The sequence below is a fragment of the Podarcis filfolensis genome (genome assembly GCF_964270895.1).
Source record: "Podarcis filfolensis genome assembly, chromosome: 7".
In the NCBI taxonomy this organism is placed as follows: Eukaryota; Metazoa; Chordata; class Lepidosauria; order Squamata; family Lacertidae; genus Podarcis; species Podarcis filfolensis.
This window is the reverse complement of record NC_139603.1, coordinates 54222971-54248600: the sequence shown is the minus strand read 5'-3', so window position 1 is coordinate 54248600 and position 25630 is coordinate 54222971. Positions and strand designations below refer to the sequence as shown.

Sequence of the window (25630 nt, the reverse complement as noted above, 5' to 3'; positions counted from 1 at the left end):
CTATGAGTAGAACTAGTGTCCAAGTGTGTTGGCAAATATACTAAGCCGCCTTTTTTGTGGTAGGTTTGTGGCTCCATTCCTTCCTGGAGGAGTATGTGATTTTTTCATAAGTCACTCTGAGTTACCTTTTCTTTAAAAACCAACCAACCCACGAATGACTAATGAATTCAATAAATAATAGTAATAAATGAAGGGGATACAATTTGTATGAAACATTAGTTTAGTCTTAATGGATATGTTTATTGAATTCTTTTACCAAACACCAGAAATCATCAGACATGGACTGTTACTCAGCTCCAGAACAAAGAACAAAACAACTCACCCGAAGAGAGTTTGTGTTGTTGCTCTTCCAATCGAGCAGTTTGATGACTTCTCCATAGATGGGGGAAATTATGTGTATAATAAGTAGAAATAAGTAACTTTATAAAAGGCATTTTCATGCTGCAATTTTGGAATACAGCCCCCACAAGGTACACAATGTGAATTCAAATCCCCAGAACAAAGAGAAATACAGCTCATCAAAAACTCGTGTGTAGGGAGTGCAGACTGGAGCGGAATCATGTTTCTTTCCCTTTCTCTTTTTAACATTCTTTCTTGCCATCAGAGTGAGGCTCATCAGATCTTCCAGGGATTGGACACAAATACCATTTTAAGCTCTTGGCACATCCTCAGCATTTTGTCATCCCGCTGAAATCCTGGTGCAACAAAGTTAATAAAATCTGGGCGAGTTTCTAAACTCATTCAGTGGAAGGTATTTAAAAGTTTCCTTCAGGCATTCTAAGCTCTCAATAGTAGGGTGTGCCTGTGTATTCCTCCTTCATTCCTGTGTAACCTTTCAGCCCCAACGCAGCTGGCATCTAGTCACACAATTAATTTAGCTTCACCACCAATATTGCATCACTTTCCTTAGAGAATCATGAATTTCCCAAGGCTGCCAGACAGAAGTCAAACACACAAGCTCCTAGGCCTGCTCATGTATACAGGTTCTGGGCAATCATGGTTTATGCTCAGCCAGGTGCCCTGCTCACCTACTGGATTCACGTCAGATGACTGCTGGCAAAGTGCAGTGGGACCCAATGCTAAGATGGACCTAAAAGCCTGAGTCTATTCCAAAGTCATGACTTTAGTGAGGCACGAGTAGGGCTTCTCTATAGGAAGTGAAGTCCAGTACACAAGCATCCCCTTGTGAGCCATGGCTGCATGTGTTTCTGTCACCTTGGCCCTATTCACACCTTACTCACCTGTGAAGCATACCCACACATGCAAGGCAGAGCTTCACTTTTAGGCCCACCCCCGCTCATCTTTTTGCAACAGCAGAGAAATAGTAACAAGGACTGCTTCTTTCCATATGAACCTACCCAGACCTTGAAATCCTTGGATTCGGGACTGGACCTGGACCGCGTTGCTCGGGTTAACCCCCGGGCCCAGCACAGCCAGATACATTTATAGTGTTTCAAGATAATTTATTTATTGCATGTTAACACAATTTACTGTTTCTACCTCTGCTTGAGTTAAACATCTGCTACGCCACACAACTGTCTTCTTGCCATTTTAAGGATCAGTTTAATTTCTGCTGATTATTCTTAACATGTCAGAGCTGGCAACCAAGTAAAGCCGCTTTATCTTATTACACATAACACCAAATTAATATATATAACAGCAAATAATTGCCCACTCATCATAATTCTTAACATGTCAGAGCTGGCAACCAAGTAAATCCGCTTTATCTTATTACACATAACACCAAATTAATATATGTAACAGCAAATAATTACACACTCATAATGCATATAAACCAGAAAATTCTGTTGACGCCCAGGGGGTGGTAGCTATCGTGGCCACCTAGGGGGATTTTCTAAATTATGTCTGGGATTATTTTCTGTTCCCTTACAGAAGCGGAAGCACTGTGGAGAGGTCTCTTTGTTGTTGCCTCCCAGAAGACCCGCCCGCCACCCTGCCGTCCACCCACAAAAAGCTCAACAACTTTGGATCGCTCAACTTTGGAAAGCTCAATTCAGTGGTGCCTTGGGTTATTTTTTTCTGCCTGTTGTAGCAGTTGTAATGTGCAATGCAAGATGTTGCATGATTTTAAACCACTTTTCTTGTGTATTTTACAGTGGTACCTCGGGTTAAGTACTTAATTCGTTCCGGAGGTCCGTTCTTAACCTGAAACTGTTCTTAACCTGAAGCACTACTTTAGCTAATGGGGCCTCCTGTTGCTGCCGCGCCGCCAGAGCCCGATTTCTGTTCTTATCCTGAAGCAAAGTTCTTAACCTGAAGCACTATTTCTGGGTTAGCGGAGTGTGTAACCTGAAGCATATGTAACCTGAAGTGTATGTAACCCGAGGTACCACTGTAACTTTTTGGATGGTCGCCCCAAGAAAGCTCAGCAACTGTGTCTGGATTTTGACCTCTTGAAATATGGCAACTCTAAGTTAGGGAGACTATGGTACATGACTCCGCTTAAGACTGTCAAATACCTAGAGAAATTGCAGTGATAATTCCTGGAAGTGTGGAAAGAGAAGGCCGGGTCGCACGCCTTGCCAAGCCACACGCCCAGGCTACATTCCGAGGCTACATTCCACAACGGCGCTGCCCTGCCCTCTCTTTGTCTGCTGTGTCCTGGCTGGGATGAGTCCTTAATCACTGATCATCCCTCTTGCTTTCTTAGGACCAGAGAGGTGTGTGCTTGAAAACTTCTTACTCTGACTGTCAAAAGGTAAGTGTCCCACCTGCTGCTCCATCCACTTTTGCTTCTGGGCCTGCCCAGCCCAGGCATATGGCTCCCCATTAAGGTTGCCCATGAAGATATGCAACCCTAGAGCTGAAAACTCCTGCTTTAAATCCCAAAAGTTATTTATTAACTTATTTAAAAGATGCAGCATTTGGGGGGGGTGGAAATAATTATTTTGTTATATAGTGCCATTTTTGCTTTTTGATATATATAAATGGGAAAGAAAATAAACCCCTTGCTTTAAATAGTGGCTCATTAAATTATGGGAACTGGCAGTCCTAAGTGATGTACTATTGACTCAGTGGAAGGAAAGCAACAATGAGAGTAGGAATGGGAGCCATTAGGGAGTTATTGGAATACAAGGCAAGGAATGCTATGGTGCAACGTCTCCCACTCCTTACTGGTGTCAAGCTTGGAAAGTCCTCCCCTTCCTTTGATAACTTCACTGATAAGAATTAATAAGCAGTCGGTGAATTTATAATCCTTTTATTACAGCTTCATGTTGTAATCACAAAATCCGCAGCTCCTGGCAAAGAGGGCAGTTGCCTACTCTAACCCCAACTTCTGACTTCCGCAGCAAGAAACGCACCAATGGGAAGTTCCTCCCCCCCACCTCCTTTGCTCTCTGATACGTTCAGACCACCGAGTCTCGGGAGAAGGGGAAGTCCCCCATACTCTCGATTGGCATCTCTCCCAGCTGCCCCCTCCCTTCTGGTTCCCGTGTCATTACCTTGTAGCTTGGTAGCTCCTCTCTAATCTGTTCAGCTTCTGTGTCTGTGTCTGCCTGTCTCTCTGCTTCTGAAAATGCTGGAGGCTGGGGGGCGGCGGCAAATACTTCCCCCACCCCTCTTCCGAGAGAAGCTGATCTGCCTGCAACTGCGTCCCCCCATCTTCAGATCCAGACCATTCCCTGATATCTGGTTTATCTCAGGGCTTCTCGAACTGTGGTCCGCAGATGAGCTGTAGTCATGTGGTCTGCAGTGTCTGTGGATTCGTGGTTGAAGACAGGAGACGGTACATCCCTCCCATTAAATATTCATACTGATTTCTAATTATATTTCATTTATTACCGTATATACTCATGTATAAGCTGACTTTTTCAGCACATTTTTTATGCTGAAAAAGCCCCCCTCGGCTTATACTCAAGTGAGGGTCCTCTTTGCCACTGTCGGTGACGGCAGAGGAGGAACGAGCAGCCCAAACACAGCCCTTTCGGGCTGCTTGTTCTTCCTCCACCACTGCCACCATCAGCCTCTGCCTCTTGGCAGCACCCAAGGTAGGCAGGGGGACGGGAGGGGCTGAGGGGGAGAGAGAAGCCCCCTCTGCCGTGTGCGCATGCATGCACACACACACTCTGGCCCACCAGGAGGTTTATGGTGTGGTGAACCGGCTTATACTCGAGTATATACAGTATATTGTATTACAATTTCTATGCACAACAATATACAGTGGTACCTCGGGTTACATACACTTCAGGTTACATACGCTTCAGGTTACAGACTCCACTAACCCAGAAATAGTGCTTCAGGTTAAGAACTTTGCTTCAGGATGAGAACAGAAATTGTGCTCCGGTGGTGCGGCAGCAGCGGGAGGCCTCCTTAGCTAAAGTGGTACCTCAGGTTAAGAACAGTTTCAGGTTAAGAACAGATCTCCGGAACGAATTAAGTACTTAACCCGAGGTACCACTGTAAAATACACAAGAAATTTGGTTTAAAATCACGCAACATCTTGCATAGCACATTACAACTGCTACAACAGGCAGAAAAAAATACTTAATTGGTCTGCCAAGACTCTCAGCAATTTTCATAGGGTCGGGGGGCGGGGAGTTGGAAAACCATTGATTTCTATATTGTTTTTTTGTTTTTTGTTTTTGTATCATCCCTGGTTTGGAAAGGTACCATAGAGAAAGAGGAAGAGGGTATTGTTTAATTGGCAATGTTATTTTGATGTGTCTCATTTTGAGGTCCCTTCTCTTTTTGTTGTTGCAATTGTCTTCTGCCTCTTCTTTTTCCTCCTCTTTAATGATAATCCAGCAGTGGAAAATCCAGAAGTCTTAAAAAAAATTAAAAACTGTAATTCATTTAGTGCATTGAAATGTTTATATAATGGGGGTGGGTGTTCACATGTAGCGTTTGGTAATTAGTACTTTGCAATATTTTATTCTTAATATCCTTAGCAATTACAATAAATATATTTCCTGATTCTAAAAAAAAGAACATGGGCATCACAATAAATGTGCTGCTGCAACCCAATATATATATATATTTGAAAACTTCTTTTTAACCTGCATTCCAAGCCAGCCTACTGCGTAATCAGAGGCATTGTTCACTCCCTGGGTAAGAAAACAAGTTCCCATTTATATTGCTCGAAATGTCTGTCAACATTTTATACCTGTTGTAAGTTCAGTTCTTGATTTCAAAATGCCCATAATTATTTCAATCTTGGTTGTGTATAATAAGCTTCTAATGACAGGTCACTACTTTATTATAAATATGATTATTTCTAACATGCAAAAGGGACACGGGTGGCACTGTGGGTAAAAGCCTCAGCGCCTAGGACTTGCCGATCGCATGGTCAGCGGTTCGAATCCCCGCGGCGGGGTGCGCTCCCGTCGTTCGGTCCCAGCGCCTGCCAACCTAGCAGTTTGAAAGCACCCCCGGGTGCAAGTAGATAAATAGGTACCGCTTTATAGCGGGAAGGTAAACGGCGTTCCGTGTGCTGCGCTGGCTCGCCAGATGCAGCTTGTCACGCTGGCCACGTGACCCGGAAGTGTCTGCGGACAGCGCTGGCTCCCGGCCTATAGAGTGAGATGAGCGCACAACCCTAGAGTCTGGCAAGACTGGCCCGTACGGGCAGGGGTACCTTTACCTTTAACATGCAAAAGCTAAACACATGCACAGCAGAAATGCCAACAGCTTACTAATGTATGAACTGGAGGTGGAGCTTCTCCAGTTATACTGCCTATCATTTATCTCATAGTAGCAGCTAATTAATTGCTACTTATACACTATATACATCTCAGTAAAAATGATTTTTTTACAAAAAGAATCAAGCCACAGAATTTCCATAGAATCCTTCGGGATTCCTTCAGGCTACCCAGTACCTCTTGGCTGACAGTATATAGTCTGCAGCCTTGTATGTATCACAATGCATACATGTCTTTCTCTTTTTGTGTAGACATTTTTAAAAATACACATTTTAATGCATTTTGGTCAACCCTTATCCAACCCATGAGAGTGGATAGATAAATCTAGTTTATGTTAATTTCACATTTTCATTTATAAGTCCATTCTGTCCCATTTCTACATCAATCTGCTTTTTTAAAAAAACTATGCAAAATTTCATATTGAAATAGGTTTTGTCACAAATACATATTTTATCACAATGCATACATGTCTTTTTCTTTTTGTGTAGACATTTTTAAAAATACACATTTTAATGCATTTTGGTACTTTTTATTTTTTTTAAAAAAAAACACCAAGCACTCTAGGAACACCAGGAAGTGATGTCAAAGTTTCTCTCTTATGTCAGTTTTCTGACATATTAACTGGGCTGAGGATTTGGCTGCCTGGCAGGAAATGGTCGTTGCCTCTTGGCAACAGCAGTATTCCCTTTTGGAAACACAGTTCCATCTTTACAAATGTATTCAGATACTCTTATGAATTATATTTATTTTACTTTCTGTAATTGGAATCATGCTGTTGCTAAACGCTTATCTCTTCAACCTATCACCTTGGTACCTACACATACTTTCAACCCTTATTGTGTGATGAATTCTCCTTTGGTCTGTAAATTGGTTTAAATTTATGTAAATTATAACTCAGTTGAGGAGAATGGGCATATTGACTATACTATATTGTATTGTCTATGCCAGTCTTTCTCAGCCTTGGGTCCCCAGTGGTCAGATGATGGAAGTTGTAGCTCAACAACATCTGGGGAGCCACGGTTAAGAAAGGCTAGGCTATAATGATTGGTAGTGGCTTCTTCAGGGTTTCAGGAAAGTTGGTCTCCAGCCCTACCTAGAGATTCTGGGGATTGAACCTGGGCTCTTCTGCATGAAGGCAGCTGCTCTGCCACTGAGCTACAGCCCATTTGTCGCTATATAGCACAGAGCACCTTTTTCTATACCATACTTGACAAGGAAGCATAGAAACCTATGACGGATTACTAAATTACAGGTCATTGTTTCTTCTAATCCAGGTGGAGCACATTTACAAAAATGAACATCTTCTCATTATCTTGTGAGTGTCTGGAGGGGGTTGGAGGATGGATGACAGCTAACAGATTGAGGCTGAATCCTGACAAGACAGAAGTACTGTTTTGGGGGGACAGGAGGCGGGCAGGTGTGGAGGACTCCCTGGTCCTGAATGGAGTAACTGTGCCCCTGAAGGACCAGGTGTGCGGCCTGGGAGTCATTTTGGACTCGCAGCTGTCCATGGAGGCGCAGGTCAATTCTGTGTCCAGGGCAGGTGTTTACCAGCTCCATCTGGTACGCAGGCTGGGAACCTATCTGCCCATGGACTGTCTCCCCAGAGTGGTGCATGCTCTAGTTATCTCTCACTTGGACCACTGCAATGCGCTCTATGTGGGGCTACCTTTGAAGGTGACCTGGAAACTACAACTAATCCAGAATGCAGCAGCTAGACTGGTGACTGGGAGTGGCATTCAAGTCCACATAACACTGGTCTTGAAAGACCTACATTGGCTCCCAGTATGTTTCTGAGCACAATTCAAGGTGTTGGTGCTGACCTTGAAAGCCTAAAACAGCCTCGGTCCAGTATACCTGAAGGATCGTCTCCACCCCCATTGTTCTGCCCGGACACTGAGGTCCAGCGCCGAGGGCCTTCTGGCGGTTCTCTCGCTGTGAGAAGCCAAGTTACAGGAAACCAGGCAGAGGGCCTTCTCGGTAGTAGCACCCACCCTGTGGAATGCCCTCCTACCAGATGTCAAAGAGAAAAACAACTACCAGACTTTTAGAAGACCTCTGAAGGCAGCTCTGTTTAGGGAAGATTTTAATGTTTGACAGACTATTGTATTTTAATATTTTGTTGGAAGCTGCCCAGTGTGGCTGGGGAAACCCAGCAACTGGGCATGTTGCCAGGCAACTATGTGTTTATGTGCATATAAAAAAAAATTCACCCCATGAACAAGGCTCATATTCTTGTTGGCTATCTGGAACTAATATCTGTAAAACACCTCTGTGGTATGAAGCATATTGGACAGGCTATAATGATACACTTTTAAACAGATTAAGCTTTTTAAACGAGGGCATAGTTGCATGCCTCTTTTTAATACTATACTGTATAATGCTGAAAGCAGTCCAGCTACAATCTTTGGACTCCTTATGGTGACCTGTTTATTATGCATTTATCCCGTTTAGCTTGCGCAAAGCTTATGCAGGATTAAATCTGGTCTTTATTAGGCTTTGTTTACAGGGCAGTTACACAACAAGCATTCCTCCTGATTTGGTCTACCCATTAATCAACTGATTATCCCACACTTCTCTGTGCATTTTGTCATCACTTTCCTCACCACAAAAGACCCGCCTTACACAATTACTTTACTCCAATTTAATTCCACATATAATTGCAACCTACATTTCCAGCATGCAACTGAATTACACCTGCAAAATACTGGCAGGCCAGAGGTGACTACAATCATGTCTATGCAGAAGTACATTCCCATTGAAATAAATGAAACCTGTCAAGTAATACACTCAGAAACAAGGGGAAAGTGCCACAGAGTTCAAAATGTAGTCGGTTCAAAACTCCAGAGACCCAGAATTTCACAGTGCAGGAACTGTGATAAAAATTGGTTTGGACAAAACTGGCTTTCTGCTTCTGCTTCAGTCATTTATACTCTGGCTAGACATATGTGTAAACTAGTGAGTTCAAACTGCTTAACAACAACATTGTGAACTGATTCTGTAGAAGCAATGTTAATTGATCACCATAGAATATATTTTTCTACAATGTGACTGAAGTTACAGTCAAAAGGCAAGATATTTTTGTCAGCAAATGTTGCTTATAATTATTAGTCTTTATTATTTCCGTTCACTGCTTTTTAAAAAATTCTCAAAGCAGTTCCCAAATTCCAGTTTGTCAAGGTAATATGAAAGTCAGGGCAAGGAACGCTGGCAACTCATGGCTGTCTTTGGCCAACCACACTTCTTATCTTCTTGTCTTCTAATTTGACTAAGGCAGGGGTCAGAAACAGATGTTTGAATTTATCTCCCACAACTGCAGCCATCATAACTGTGAAAAGAAAGTCTTTGGAGATAGATGATAGATCGATACAGTCAAACCTCAGTTCCCGAAAGCCTCCATTATTGTACATTTCGGCTCCTGAATGCTGAAAACCTGGAAGTAAATGCTCCGGTTTTTGAACGTTTTTTGGAACCTGAACGTCCGACATGACTTCCACTCCATGCCTCGGTTGTCAAACATTTCAGAAGTCAAATGGTCTTCCAGAACAGATTATGTTTGAGAATTGAGGTTTGACTGTAGAGCATATGGGTGGAACATATGGGTTGTGTTAATTAAGTTTAGTGGGTCTAGTCAGAGTAAAATTTAGTTGAATACCACGCTGTTGCCTCACCATTATACTTCCAATCTTATAAGGCATCATATTCTGCAAGAAAATAGACACTGTCATGTACTACTAAAGATTAACTTAAATACACCCCAGAACAGCAGCAATTATGTTAAAACTTTAAAAATGGCATGTTACATTATTCCAATCTATTGAATCCTTAGCCTAAACATTTGAAATGGCTATTCAATTACACTCAGACTTGTAAAATGCTTATATGGTGCTTAGGCCAGATAATAGTTTACTTTCTCAGGCAGTGCTTAGATTTTCTTCAACAAATAATCTGAAAAATCAAGCACTCATTCCTGAATAACCAGCAGAAACAAAAACTGATATGATAATCAGACAGCAGGGAAATCAACGACTTCTGGAAAAGAAAGGCTTTCAAACAATGACAGAACACAAAGGGGACAAGCTGGTTTCCCAAGACAGGGAATTCCATATCTTGTGTGTCACTACCGAATGGCTACTAGCCATGGTGGTTCAACCTCCAGTGTCAAAGGCTGCATATAAGTTGTTGGTCATCACATGTATGGAGAGTGATGTTGCACTCAGACTCTGCTTAAAGGCTTCTCATGGGTCTCATCTGGTTGGCCATGGTGATAACAGGATGCTCAACTAGATAGGCCTGTGGCCTGATCCAGCAATAACCTAGATTACTTCAAAAGTCAAATTAGAAGAATGGAGAAAACCTATGACTAACATACCATGTCCTACTAGATAATTATTTTAGGTTTACTGCATCAACAGCTTCTTCTTTTTCTTAATTCTTTTGGATCAAGTTTTCTATACCTTTCACTTAATATAGACAAATAATTAGTCATTTAGATATCCCTATTAAAGCAAGCAAATGTTCCTTTGGTCATATTTGTCTTCAGTTGTCCAGAGTGCTTAGCATTATTTTTGTTTGTGTGATTATATGGGGGGGGGGTTGTCTGGTACAGGGTTGAAAGTTGTACTATGCCATTTCATAACAACACAATTGTAGGAAACTTTTAAAATTTACATATGTTAGCACCATATGTTAGCAAAATATTCAATATTATTAATTTCACTTTTTTAATCTCCAGATTGTGATCTAATCCCTATCCCCCGGTAAACAGGAGAGCATCACTAAGCTAACAAAGGAAAGGCCTAGAATATCATTCAAATTCAAATCTTGACCTATGAGTTCTGCTGCCCTGTAAGCCACCTTCAAGAACACAGAATCCTTTAAAGGTCAAGCTCTTCCAAAGGCATCTGCAAGAGTTGTCCATCAGGCTTCTTCTTTAGCCCAGCTCTCTTTGTTATACTTGGTTGAATTCTTACCTTTTTAGTAAAAAAATTAACTTTTCTTCTGCCTTGCTTAACATTTCATTTTCCCCTGTCATGTAGATTTTGGCCAATGGCTTTAGCTATCTATTTCTTTTCAACTGGGTTTTGTTTTTTCCAGTGTGGAAGTTGTGGCTTTCTTTTGGTTTTGTTACACACACACACACACCGAGAGGGAGAGGGAGAGAGAGAGAGAGAGAGAGAGAGAGAGAGAGAGAGAGAGAGAGATATGGGTGTTGCTGTGGCCTAAACCATCAAGCCTCTTGAGTTTGTAATGCCAGCAGTTCAAATCCACACAACGAGGTGAGCTCCTGTCGCTTTGTCCCAGCTCCTGCCAACCTAGCAGTTCAAAAGCATACCAGCATGAGTAGATAGATAGGTACCACTGTGGTGGGAAGGTAAACAGCGTTTCCATGCGCTCTGACTTCCATCACGGTGTTCCGTTGTGCCAGAAGCAGTTTGGTCGTGCTGGCCTCATGACCCAGAAAGCTGTCTGTGGACAAACGTCAGCTCCCTCAGCCTGAAACCGGAGATAAGCACCACACCCCATAGTATAATTTGACTGGCCTTAACTGTCCAGGGGTCCTTTACCTTTACCTATTTATTAGTACTGGGCTTTTTCACTTTCCTGCCTATAAAAGTTGCTGTTTCCTCTGGCTGAAAAAGTATACTGCAGCTAGCTCAAACGTTCTTAGTTAAGGATTTAGATTGAACAATAATTTTAACTATGTAGAGATTTTAATGTTCTCCTTTCTCCTTTGCTCTTAATTATGTGCAGGTCTTTCTAACCAGTCGTCTAGTGGTTAGAACAGTGGTTTTCAACCAGTGTGCCATAGCATCCTGGGGACAACACTGGCCTCTGTGCCTATTCCTTCCCTCTGTCCTCTGATGCCCTCTTCATCTCTGCTTCCCAAAGGCTCTGCAGGCAAGGGGTGACATAACTGGGCTCCTGAGCCCCACAAGGGTGCTGTATAAAGAATGCACAGTGATTCGTCAAGGGAGCCATGGACTTAAAAAGTTTGAAAACCTCTGGGTTAGAGTGTTGGAATAGGTCCTGGGAGACCAGGGTTCAAATCCTGATGCAGCCATGAAGCTCACTGGGTGACCCTGGGCCAGTCGCTGTCTCTCACCTAACATGGTTTATTGCAACTATTAATATTGCTCAGTTTGATGTGGCTGGGTACATAAAAACTGAGTCCTTTTGGGATGAAGCATAGTCCAGACCCATTAGATATTATTCAAACTTTTACTTGCAGAACTCTCTTTAAAACATAACCAAAAAAAGTAAATGATACATCTAAACAGTTCCATATTTTGTGCATATCCAGCACAGGCTCAGCACCTAAGCACCTGGAACCCCTGGAATCTCGCACCACTCCGAGATTTGGGGGTGGGGTGGGCCATGCAACAACGTGTTTAGCATCCATCTGGTGTGAAGTTGCTATACTCATGTCCAGGAAAACTGACAATCTCAAGCTAAACTATACCTTTAAAACACATAATTCCCCTCAAATAATAATTTACCCTTCACAGATTTACCATTTCCAGCAACCCTTAACAAACTACAGTACCCAGAATTCTTTGAGGGAAAGAATGCACTTTGAATGTTCTTTAAAAGTAGTGTACATGTAGCCTCAGCCCCTATGTATAAACCCAGATATTTCAGAGCACATTTCAGTAGCTTTTCATCAGACTGGAGTAATTTGATCTCATTTGCCTGAATGCACCAGTTCCAAATGCTTGCTTCTTCACACAAATCTATTATATTAAAATTACCAATCATAGCCAATAGCATGTAAGCATAGTGATGAGTGTTACCTGACCCTCCACTGTAGAAACCTCATCCCTATAGTTCATACTACATTTGAAGACACATCTACCCAGGACTTCCATTTTCTTCAGCCAACTGAGGGCTTATCCAAACTTACATTTTCCTCTACATTTTCTAGGCATGGTCTGCATTCCATGTCCAAGACCCCAATTGCCATTTGTTGTGCTTCAGCTTTAAAGAGCAGGTTTTCGCAGGGAAAGCTCCAGACAAAAAAAGAGCGGGTACTCAGGCACAGCACTTTAAAGTGGGGATCTGTGCCTGAAAAGAGTGGAGCAAAAGGTAAGTGTGGATAGGCCTTTAGTGCTTTCCTCATTTCCCTCTTTATGAATGCCTAGGATGGAAACAAGGCAATATTATTGCAACCTACCTTCCCTCTCCGTTTACAGACCTTGTAATACGGCGGGGGGGGACCTATGGCCCTGCAGGTGTACTTAGCACAGTGTTATTTTTCTAGAAAAAGAGGTGCCAGAACTCAGCACAAACTTCTCCTTTCTTGTCTTGGAATAGCAATGGCACCCACCTGAGAGAACTCCTGCTGGGGGGAAAGTCCTGACTCAGCAGCTATTAATGTCAGGTACTTAGCAGGCAAAACTGTTGAAATAAACATGTATTCATTACATAGTGTAATCCACCCACATCTCACATAGCAAGGTGTCCCACCCTATTAGTTGCCATCAGCCGTGCCTCCACTCTAGATGGGATGCAGACAAAAGTTTCTCATTCTGATCTTAGAGTTCAGGCAGGTTAGTACAGGAAGAGGAGATCTCAGGAATTTCAAAGTTATCGCTAGCACTTTGTATTGTATCCCAAAGCATACAAGTGTAGACTGTTGTGCATGGTCTAAAAGGATGTGGGCAGAGAAATAAGAACTTGTGGACATCCAATGACAATGGATGTTCAAGTTTCAAAGGGACAAAAGAAATTACTAATTCACAAAGTGCATTAAATCACTCCTACAAGTGGCAGTGAAGGCCACTAACTTGGATGACTTTAAAAGAGTATTAGACAAATTCATGGTGGATCAATGGATACTGGCTAAATAATAATGATAACAATGATAATGATAATAGTTTCTATACCACCCTTCATCCAAGGATCACAAGGCAGTTTACAATATAAAAACACAAAAATACCTAACTTACAGGCAATGACCGTTTTGCATGGGGGTTGCATTCCTGACCCCCACACAGATCCGTGTGTGTAAGCCACCTCTGCTCACACCTTTTCCAGCCAATTCAAATTTGTGGTGATGTGTGTGTGCATGATTGCTATGCTCTGCCTCCCTGATCAGAGGCAGCATGCTTCTGAATAGCACCAGTTACTGGAAACCTGAGGAGTGTGCTCAAATCCTGCTTTCTGGCATTCCATTGGCATAGCCCCCAAATGTATAGAGTGCCAACCACACCTGTAAAGGGATGGCATTTCAAGGAAGTGCCAAAGGCAATACTGTATGTGACAGGTGTAAGGTAGCAATTAGAGGATAGTGAGACAATAGGATCACTAATATGAATGCTGAAATAAACCAGGAATATCAGGTAAGAGCTAGTTGATGGGAGTTGACCAGATGGTATCAGGAGGTGGTGAATGCTTCCTTATGGAAAGGGAAGGTGCTGGTTACCTTGAAAGAGGTGGTGCTTTCTGCACCCAGGGTAAAACATATTTTTTCGTGTATAAGACTATAATTTTTCCTAAATTTTTGAAGTTTAAAATAAGGGGTCGTCTTATACATGGATAGTGCATAGTGCATTTTTTTTTAATTTTGAGTCCCAAAAAATAGGGGTCGTCTTATACATGGGGGCATCTAATACACGGAAGAATACGGTAATTATAATTCCCTCCCAGCCATAAATATTCCTGGCGAAGGTGCATAAGAAGTTACTGTTTAGATTTTCTTGATTAGCCAGGCGTTTTAATTATTTTGCATTGTTTTTATGCTTTGTTGTACTTGGTAGCCTTTATGTTTTCAAGGTAGGTGTTTGTCAGGGAACTGCCATCAGTGCCAGAGGGAGAGAGCAAAATCCAGAGGGATTCCAGAGAGCGTCCCGGGATTGGGAGAGGCAGCCCATCTTCTGGGGAAGAGAATCAGCGCAGCACCAGTGGAGAAGGGGGGCAGATGGGGGAAGCGGCGAGGCGGTCCCATGACTCCTTGCCGGGGACCAGCGGGGAGAGTAGGGGTCCTCCGCTGCCTACGCCCTCCTTGCGCAGAAGGCTTTCGCGCAGAGAGAGTAGGAGGAGACTAGGCATCAAAGAGCTTCTTTGCTGGAAGAAGTTTAAGAAACGCCCACTGACGGATTCTGCCAGCGATTGAGGCAGCCACGGGTGAGTGGCTGTCCGGACAGAAAAGGTTCACTCAGGCAACCCAGCCAGGTGTTTGCACCGGCTTACGCACGAGCAACTCCTAGAACCATTACAGTGTTGTTGTTAAATGCCAATTAAATGCCAGAAGAGACTCTGTTTTAAATACATTCATCTGGAATGATGATAGAGTAAAACACTTCCTCTGTGTTATTCAATTCTTGAGGAACACCACCAGGGTGGGTTTTCATTCTATTCAGAAAGCTTGTGAATTTTGCTGTTGCTAATGTTGAGGTAGCTATTTCAAACCAGTTTTGCTATGGCTGATGGTTTAGACTTGTCTTAAGGATTGTTTCTGGTGGCTTTTCTTTCTTTCTAGCGTATTTCTTGTTTTTGCTGTATACAGTGGTACCTTGGGTTAAGTACTTAATTCGATCCAGAGGTCCGTTCTTAACCTGAAACTGTTCTTAACCTGAAGCACCACTTTAGCTAATGGGGCCTCCCGCTGCTGCCGCACCACAATTTCTGTTCTCATCCTGAAGCAAAGTTCTTAACCTGAAGCACTATTTCTGGGTTAGTGGAGTCGGTAACCTGAAGCGTATGTAACCTGAGGTAACTAGTTGTTTAATCATTTATAAGTTGCCTAGAGAGTTTATTATTTGATTATAGCAGGGTCCCTGAAAAATAAAATCTTCACTGCAGGTGAGTTAAAATATTATGGCATGCAACCCAATCTCCAAGTGGTGAGAGACTCAAGGGGTGTCTTGTCTAGAGTTTAGTTTCTTTGGAATAAAGGGCAATGGAGAATGTGGCGTCTTTAGGATACTATAGGGTTCCCCCCCCCCAAACTTACAACCTGAGCATAGGATGGAATGGCTCACAGCACTAACACCCCAGCAGATCTTGCTTCCCGTTACATTTCCAGGGATGCCACAGCAAAGATCTAGCACAGAGCAAGACATGTCTCTGTGTCTCCAGCTTCCAGCAGTGCTTAACTGGCCAACCAAGGCCATTGGCTTAACAAAGGAAATGGTTTGGCTGATTCAGAAGTCTCTCCTACTATTTTCTAAACAACCCTACAAGGGACCCATGATATAAATCAAGACCGTCCGTCACTATCCCCCCCCCCCAAAAAAAAATTTCTATGACATTATAAATAAAATGTTTAGTGGTAGTAGTAAATTAAGATCTATTGCAGTTATTCTGTTCCATGTAGAACAAATGAGAACTGTTTTTTCCAGATGTGTAGAAAAATCTGTACATCCTCCTCCAAAACGACTAAGGTCCAGGAGAGATCATTTACCTTCAGATTGAGAAATGAAACCAAAAGAGAGCAGTATCTCCAACAATCAGTGAAATCATGTCTGACCTTACACTCTGAACTTCTTTGGGGTCTCATTTCAACACACACTGTTCTCAGATTAAAGATCTAAACTTAGAATGCAGAAGTACTCAACGTTTTTTTTCTGAATTGTTATTCATTGTTGTTTTACACATTGGAGGTTGCTGGGGGTTTTTTATTACATGTATGGTAGTATTCATGGTTTCTGTGAGAAACCTTCTGTGAGAAAGAATTTTTCCAGAATTCCCTACATACTGTGATACACAGAGACAGAGGAAATAACCAAGGAAGGGAAGGGAACTTGTTGAAGTACTATCTCTGTATTAAAACAAAATGTTCTGTGCAGCATGTATCAAAACCCACCTATATTGTTAGTTCTAGGAAGCTCGCTTCTAGATTTTTTTCAAAGGGAGACGGGTTGGCAATGCTTTTCTTTTTCTGTAATTTTATTACACCAAGTTGCTGTGAAGATGGAAAAGATTGTTATCAGTTAAAATCATATTCAGAAACATTTAATTGTCCTGAAGATATGAAGGATTAATAATTCCATGGTTTATAACCTAATATTATAACTGCAGAAATAGCTAAACAAAAGCATTGTCTATATAAACTGGCCTCTAGCACCCTCCAATGGATTATGGCAGTATAATAATTTGTTGAGGCGAAGCATATTTGTCAAAATGTGTGTGTGTGTTTAAGCATCTTGTTACTAAGGCAGCCTTCACCAACTTGGTGCCATGCAGCTGTTTTGGACTACAATTCCCATCAGCCCCAGCAATGCTGGAAGGCTGTACTAAGGGATTCTGAATCGGAAATGCATTCTGTTTAAATCCTAAACTTTAGAAGAGAATCATTCTTAATATTGGATAGAAAAAGAAATGCAGAATACATACTTCAATATCTATATAGCCCTGTACCGCAAGACAGCTCCATGTAATCTACATGCCCTTCCACACAAACTAATGGAGATACATCCCAAATTCCCCCCTTGCAAGGGCTTTTCTGAGAATGACTGAACTGGCTGGATAATCTTTTGATGGCAATCATCCCCCAGTCCCCTGCTGTGATCCAAACAAAAATCATCTCCACACTGCTATTAGCCTTAGCAAAAGACTCCCGTGGCTTTTCTGCTATGGGAGCTTCTCTGCCTGTGGCTAAAAAGGATGGTTTTTGTTGACATGGTGGCCAGGGGAACAAAATGTAAACCTTCCCATGCACTACAGTCTTGTCAAAAATGGCCCTGTGTCTTTTGGTATTACAGTGGTACCTCGGGTTAAGAACTTAATTCGTTCTGGAGGTCTGTTCTTAACCTGAAACTGTTCTTAACCTGAAGCACCACTTTAGCTAATGGACCTCCCGCTGCTGCTGCACCGCCAGAGCAGAATTTCTGTTCTCATCCTGAAGCAAAGTTCTTAACCTGAGGTAATATTTCTGGGTTAGCCAGCATATGTAACCCAAGGTACCACTGTACTTTCTAAGACGCTGACACAGTTGCTAATGAAGCATTATTTGCAACATCTAGGTTGACCCTTACTTAAGTACAGGCCACACACTCCCATTTACACGCATTCAATATGTGCACAACCGCATATACCCGGTATGTGCATCAAACCGAACCTGGCAAGGGCCCCCAAAATGTCACAGAACCGTCATGAAAGGGGCAGGTGTGGCAGGGATGGAACAGGGTGTTTGCAGGATTTTCCAATGATATTTCAAATATATGCAATTTTATTGATGCATGTGGTACCTCGGAATATAATCCCAGCATAAATGGGGGATTGCCTGGATAGGAAGCCATTTTCAAACGAATATCCAATAGCAACTTTTCATATGTCATTTGAAATGCTTTTTAAAAATTGTTCTGTGAACCGCCCTGAGACCTCCAGGTATAGGCCAGTATATAAATTAAATCAAATCAATAGATAGATAGAAGGGGAACGTGAGTTCCAATCTAACATCAGAGGACTTGTTTCCTTTTGCTATTTGTGCAGAGATTTTTTAATGCAGCTCAATAGTCTTTCAATATTATTTCACAAGATCTTTGATTGTAATAAAACCCCAAATCAGTTTGTCATACGGATATCACATTTTTCAAACAGCCAAACTGCTTTTCCCCCCTAAAAAAATAAATAAAGTCCATGTCACATAAGCATATCTATTTATCTATCACTGCCACTGACCTTTCTCTCTTCCACTTATGGTAGGCAATCTCAGGATCGTGTCCACAACTCAAGATCCAAAGGGATGGTCAGGGGTAAATCTACTGGGATTTCTTTTTTCTTTGAACCTGTTTTTGAAACTCTCCTTAATTTCAGAAATGATTCACCACATGGCATGAGAATGTTAAGGAATGTTAATGTTAGTATTAAGGAATGTGAGTGGGTTAAGTCCATTGGCTCCTTCTGAGTCATTTCTGAGATGCTCCTGCCGGAATCTCCTGACTTCCTTATCAGTGTTTCCATGTATATCTGTGTATAATTTGGCTCAGATTATGGTGGTGGATCATAGCAGAACTGGGGAGTTATCTGATGCAAAGAGCTTGTCTGAGAAGAAATCTTGGAGACAGGGTGGATTTTATTTAAATCACTAGTCAGTAAGACTTGATTTAAATCATTTTTTTTACAGAAAGACTCATTCTTGCTGGTATAATCTTAATATTTACAACCAGATGAAGGTTTCATTTTTGGAATAATAAATTTTCAGAGTAGTTTTTACAGTTATATCAAAAATTACTGATTTGATTATACTATTAGAAATACATAGACAGATAATTATGAAATTATTGTGAGGTTTAATAAGTTAACTGTTTATATTTGGACAACTTTTCTGCTAAACTTTATTGGAAGGAGAAAAATAATCATTTCCTTATTAACAATTTAAACAATTTATTTAATTAAAACAATAACATTATAGCATATGTATCCATGTTTGTTAACTGATGTGGTTAAATGTTTTTGTTTTTTTAAACTTAGACTGAGTTTTAGCACACATGAAAAACTTAAAACAAATCCTTATTTCCTGATGAATAGCCTTTGGACTCTAATGTAACTTAAATAGAAAGCTATCTTTAGAAAGATTTTTCCTCCAAAAGCATTTTATTTTAAAAATCCAATTTAAAATTTAAAAATCCAATTTTTAAATTATTATTTTTAAAAATCATTAATTTTTATCCACCCTGCTTGGAGAACTGACAGACATCAGGACAAGAGAGCTCCAATCTGTTGCAGGGCTCTATGCAAACGGACTTGGAACTTGCATGTGGACTTTGTTCAACAAGGACTTTGGAGTACAGAAAGCCCCTGTGGGACCAAAGAGAGAAAAGCCTTCATGTAACCTGTATTATCATGTGTAAATACAGAGTGTGTGTTTTGTCCATTCCAAGTAAAATAACTCTGCTTAAAAACAATTGTTTCATGTTGGTGATCTTAATTACTTTGCTGACGCTTCTGTTGCGCACACAGATACATATCAGGGAACACATATCATCTTGAGCACATAAAAGCACATGAAACCAGTTGCATTGGCTCCTGGCTATTTTCTTTTCAAATTATGCCCAGCTTTTTCCAGCACTGCAGCTGTCACTGCCATCGTGGCACAGCAGCATCAGCCAATGCATTCTTTGGAGGCTAGATCTGCTGCCCCTGTGAAGCCTCACCTTGCCTCTGTTACGAAAAAGGAGCAATGCTGCTGAGTGCTCCAGATGGCTGGAAAGCCAAACAGGATGTTGATGTTTTGGGACTGTACCGTGGGAAGAAGGGACAGTCTATTCTGTGCACTGAGCACCGGATGTTAGCTCAGAGTGGCACATGACCCTGTACTGGAAGTACATGGGTGGAGTTTTTCTCTCTCCGGCTGCTGATATCAGAGGGTACAGACATGTTTTCTCTGTACTGCTGGAACGACAGAAATAAAGACATGTAGATATATTTCTGTCTGTCTCTTTCCCCTCCCTGGGAGAGGAGGGGGAGGAATGGTGTGTTCTTCTTTCACGTTGGGAAGAATCGCCGATTGGAGACCTCCCTTGATCCTGCCGGGAGTCGCAGACAGGAGGTCACAAAGATTCAAGCCGGGCACCTGGAGGGTGGCCAAATTCCTCTGAAGATTGATGGGCTTGATTCAACATATGGTAGCAAACGCTGCTGGTTATCTGATCCATGGGAATCAGCATGAGAGGTGAGAGGTTGATGGATCGTGTGCCATCCTCTGCACCAAGGAAAGAAGATAACGTCTGCATTGCAGCCAGAAGCTGAACGGCTGGACACCAAGAGGGGGTGTTTTCCAAGCGACGGAGCCCCAAAAAGGTATGCTGAATATCGGGCTAAAAGTGTGAATGCAGATTGATTTATTCTCTGGTTCACGAGAGCTGCGTTTGGAAAAAAACAGCTCTGAGAGTAAAGACTTGCATACCACAGATTTTTGTGGTGAGATAACGAAGAAGTATGCACAGTTGCTAAGCAACGACAGTCAGGACAGAGGAAAACTACTGACACCTGGGGCTGGCTCAGTCAGAGCCGGGAAAGCGAAAGTTGTTTTGACTTTGAGACAGCTTGGAGATTACCTGCCTGAGAGAGAGGCAGAAAGACAGCTCAAAAAGGAGCTTTTGGATTTTAACTAGCTCGAGTGAGAGAGCTGAGACTAGGATTCAAAATGGATGCCAAGGACAGGGGGAGGGAAGAACGGAGTTCTAATTCCCCCACTGATGTTGCTACTGGAGAGGATGCTGTAGCTTTGAACGCTGTCCGATGCTACAATTGCGGACAGGCTGGGCATCTTCAGCGGAACTGTAAGAAGCCACGTCAGCCAAAAGGAGCTAAGGGCCGCTCAGCAAAGCTTGAGGCGTCAGGCAAAGGTCATACCAAGCCTTCGGTGAGACCTGGAAAGGCTTTGATGGCGAAAGGAACCACGCCAGGTGTTGGGAACTCATTTGTTATTGACACTGGAGCCACCGTCCATATGTCCCCACACAGAGAACTCTTTTCAACGTTTAAGAAGCAAAGCTTCGCTGTGAAACAGGCCAACGGTCAGGAGCTGGAAGCGACCGGTGTAGGGACTGTCTATCTTAAGAGTCTGAACTTGACAATAAACAATGTTTACTTGGTTCCTGAATTGAAGTTCAATCTGCTGAGTGTTTCACAGATTGCAAAGAAAGGACTGAGATTGTCCTACGATGCTGAGAGCTGCAAGATCTTCAAAGATGGAGAGTTATATCTTTCTGCCAGACAGAAAGGTGGACTGTATTTGTTGGACTTTGAGCAAAGTGATTACATGGAATGTAATTCTGAGTCTAACTTGATTTCTCTTGCAGGTGTGACCAAAACGAGCACCAAGAAGGTGGCCAGGGTCGACAGAGCGTTTCAGCGGGTGTATGCTGATGTGATTGGTCCTCTAGAACCATCTAGAGGCAATGCAAGATTTTATCTTGTGTGTGTGGATCATTTCTCTAACTTTGTCTGGATTTATGTGTTAAAGAGGCCACAGGAAGCCTTGGAAAGGTTTCAGGAGTTTTGTGACAAAGTTAAAGATATGCATGATGCTAACATTGATTGTCTTTTGACAGATAAGAAGCAGATTTTTCTTTTACAGGATTTCCAGAGGTTCCTGCAGAAGAAGGGGATCAGACACAAGATTGCTGTTTCAGCGGAAGCGTGGAACAGGGGTGTCTGTGTACGGGTGAACAGAGAATTGCAAAAGGGGATGGAAGCGCAATTGCTTAGTTCACATCTGCCACATGAGTACTGGGCGGAGTCACTCATGTCGTTTTGTCATGCGTGGGTGAGAAAGGTTTCAAAAGAGTTGGGAAGTTCTCCTTTTGAGAAACTGTTCCAGAGAAAACCTTCTGTTGCCCATTTCAGGGTTTTTGGGTCTCATGTGAGGACAGAAGCTCCAGGTGGAGTAAAGAATGCCAGAGGCATTTTTGTGGGGTATGAGAAGGGTCTCTACAGAGTAATTTTGTCTGAATCTGGTCAGGTGATTCTCACAAAATTTCTAGAGAGTGCTCCTGAACAGGAGAGAGTGATAGTACACACATTTCCCACTGAGGACGATTCAGATGATGATGATGATTTCACAGAGTACAGTGGTACTGAGAGTGACAGTGATAGCTCAGAGAGCTCAGTTGTCACAGTCATTGAGAGGAAATCTCACACAATGGATAGACCTTCACAGGTGAAGGATGAACCACTGTTTACTATTGGAACTGGTTCTCCTAAGAGTCCTGAGACAGAACCAGTGAGCAGAGAGGATCAGCACCTCATACGCAGGTCTGAGAGAGTCACAAAGGGTGAACCACCCAAAAGGTACTCAGAAGAGTATGCTAATTTAGCTGTTGCATGTGTTGCTGTTGTACACAACCGAGGACAGGTTGGAGCTGTGTCTAAGTCAGAGACAAAGACACAACAGAGAGTTGCTAGCCAAGGTAATGCAGATGCACTCATTCCTTGGAAGCCAGACAACCAGAGAGGTACACTGGGGAAACCAGTGGCGGGTAGTTCCAAGGGTGGAACTGAAACAACAGGGGAGTGTTATGCGTATAACAACTGTTTGTTTTCTTCTCTGGATCACGCTTTGCTTGCCGCAACATGCATTGATTCTTTTGGGGGAGGTTGTTACGAAAAAGGAGCAATGCTGCTGAGTGCTCCAGATGGCTGGAAAGCCAAACAGGATGTTGATGTTTTGGGACTGTACGGTGGGAAGAAGGGACAGTCTATTCTGTGCACTGAGCACCGGATGTTAGCTCAGAGTGGCACATGACCCTGTACTGGAAGTACATGGGTGGAGTTTTTCTCTCTCCGGCTGCTGATATCAGAGGGTACAGACATGTTTTCTCTGTACTGCTGGAACGACAGAAATAAAGACATGTAGATATATTTCTGTCTGTCTCTTTCCCCTCCCTGGGAGAGGAGGGGGAGGAATGGTGTGTTCTTCTTTCACGTTGGGAAGAATCGCCGATTGGAGACCTCCCTTGATCCTGCCGGGAGTCGCAGACAGGAGGTCACAAAGATTCAAGCCGGGCACCTGGAGGGTGGCCAAATTCCTCTGAAGATTGATGGGCTTGATTCAACAGCCTCATGGGTGGGCCAGCCCTGTCCCACAGGCATCTGGGTAGCCACTGTGAGAACAGGATGCTGAACTAGATGGGCAACCAGTCGTGACCTACTCTGGGGTTGCGGCGCTCATCTCGCTTGATTGGCCGAGGGAGCCGATGTACAGCTTCCAGGTCATGTGGCCAGCATGACTAAGCCGCTTCTGGCAAACCAGAGCAGCACACGGAAACACCATTTACCTTCCTGCCGGAGTGGTACCTATTTATCTACTTTCACGTGCTTTCGAACTGCTAGGTTGGCAGGAGCAGGGACCGAACAACGGGAGCTCACCCTGTCGTGGGGATTCGAACCGGCGACCTACTGATCGGCAAGTCCTAGGCTCTGTGGTTGTTATGTACTGAGTTGAATAGGATCCAAACTGCAGCAGTCTGATTGGTCCTAGAACAATAGGATCCAAAAGGCAGCAGTCTGATTGGTCCTAGAACAATAGGATTCAGAATGCAGCAGTCTGATTGGTCCTAGAACAATGCAGCAGTATGATTGGTTGGCAGGAACCACCCAATCATGCTCCAGATAGAAGTGAATCCACAACCTGATTGGCTTACAGTAGAATTCCGGAATTAGCCAATCATGTGCAGCCCATTGTGTAAATAATGTATATAAAGCAGATACTTTGAGGGGACTTTCATTCATTCCTCCTCACCACTATGAGCTGAATAAAGAGCATGAAATCACTTTGCGACTCTGAGTATATTTCAGTGGTTTAACCCACAGTGCCACCCTTTGGATTCACTTACTTAGCTCAAAATGTAACTTCAAAACTTTGAATACCACCCCAGCAATTTAGCTCTATGAGCGCTGGGCTCAATGCATGCTGGCAAAGCCTCACTCCTGTCAGCAATTGTGCTGCAGCATTACCGCGTTCCAGACTAGCTGCAGCATCCAGACCAAGGGCAAGGGAAGCCCCACATAGAGCGCATTGCTGCAACCCAGCCGACCCTCTGCTCCTAAGTTTGCATGTGTAGAGTCTGAGGTTTCTTCTTCACAAGTGACAAAATACGAGAGAAGTTGTAGCCAAGGTGTAGGGAGGCGGCACAGTAGCCGCGCCGGCTCTCCCGGCCCCCTCGGAGGTAGCTGAGATTAGCCGGTAGCCCGACTGAGGAGGGCGGAGGCGGAGGCTGCAACTGCTCACACAGCCCAGGAAATCGCTGCCTCTTTAACAACCGCGGCCCTTGGCCGGAGGGGAGGAGACGGGAGCAGCGGCGGGGGAGTGGGTGGGACTTTCCCGGGGCGCGTGCGCTGGCCAAGTGCTTTATAGCTCGGGACTGCAGCTTGTTGTGGGGCGAGGTCGTCTGCGCAGCCGGAGGAGCGTCGCCTGCGGTAAGGCGAGAGGCTTCAGGCAGGCGCGCGCGCGTGGCTCGGGCGACTGGCTGGCTGGGGGAGAGAGAGAGAAGGGAACACGGGCAGAACTTGGCCCCTGACGCATTTGGCCACTAGCGGCACAGGGAGGAGCGCCGCCTCGGGGGTCCTTCTGACTGACCGGGGCCGCGGAGGGGTGGCTGGGGAAATGCGACGCTCGGACGAGGGTCCCCTGCTGGGCTGCAGCGCGCGCTGTAGGCCGGGGACTTGGACGGCCGTCAGGCAGCTCTTGGAAGCGGCGGCTCTCTTGACGTCACCGCTTCCTCGTCGCCGAAGCGCAGCTGCGCTCGGACGAAATGGTGGCAAAACGGGTCCTGGCGTCGCTGAGGTTCCCGAAAGGGTGGCAGCGGGGGAACTCCTCTCCGTAGGATGCAAACCGACTTGCATGACAGCTAGTCACGAGCACCTCCGTGAGGCCGAATTCTAGAGCAGACGTCAAGGTGGACGTTTCGTAACGTCGCTATCATCATCTTCTTTCTTCTTCTTTGGCTATCACTCGTAGCTGACTAAGATTGTCTTCCATAAACACAGTTTTAACAATGAGTCCGTAAGTGACTGTGGTGGCCAATTCTGGATCCGCACGTCCTTCCATAGTGGGGACATTCGTTTCCGGGTGGGAGTAGATCAGGTGTGGATTTGCCAAGCGTGCCTTCCTCCTAGCACGTTTCTCCCTTGCATCCTGAGTTCGAGTGTCTTCAAAGCCCATGACACCTTTGGTGAAGGCTGTCCTCCAACTGGAGAGCTCGCAGGCAAGTGTTTCCCAATTGTTGGTGTTTATACTACATTTTTAAAAACTTGCCTTAAGACAGTCTTTAAACCTCTTATGTTGACCACCAGCATTACTTTCCATTTTTAAGTTTGGAATAGAGTAGTTGCTTTGGAAGACGGTCATCAGGCATCCGCACAACATGACCAGTCCTACGAAGTTGATGTTGAAGAATCATTGCTTCAACACTGGTGATCTTTGCTTCTTCCAATACACTAGTATTAGTTCGCCTGTCTTCCCAAGTGATATGTAAACATTTTTGGAGACCTCGTTGATGGAATCTTTCGAGGAGTTTGAG

General features: G+C 43.6%; 1 protein-coding gene and 1 long non-coding RNA gene across 6 annotated transcripts in view; one reads left to right on the top strand and one right to left on the bottom strand.

Annotated features, from left to right (window-relative positions):
* Positions 1-2636: 2636 nt before the first annotated feature.
* The window catches only part of SDR16C5 (short chain dehydrogenase/reductase family 16C member 5), a 40177-nt gene continuing 17183 nt past the window's right edge, over positions 2637-25630 (top strand). The window contains exon 1 of one of the 5 annotated variants that reach the window (XM_083623106.1): positions 2637-2719. The gene's annotated coding sequence lies outside the window, so the exon portion shown is untranslated. Of the gene's footprint in view, positions 2720-24392; positions 24528-24843; positions 25007-25630 lie in introns of those variants that run through there. The other 4 variants (XM_083623105.1, XM_083623108.1, XM_083623109.1 and 1 more) reach the window with 4 other exon arrangements.
* On the bottom strand, positions 8290-13682 carry LOC310766685. Its single transcript, XR_014550357.1, has 3 exons — positions 13610-13682; positions 12988-13058; positions 8290-8928 (listed from the first exon to the last, which is right to left on the bottom strand). It is a non-coding gene; the product is annotated as an uncharacterized lncRNA (long non-coding RNA).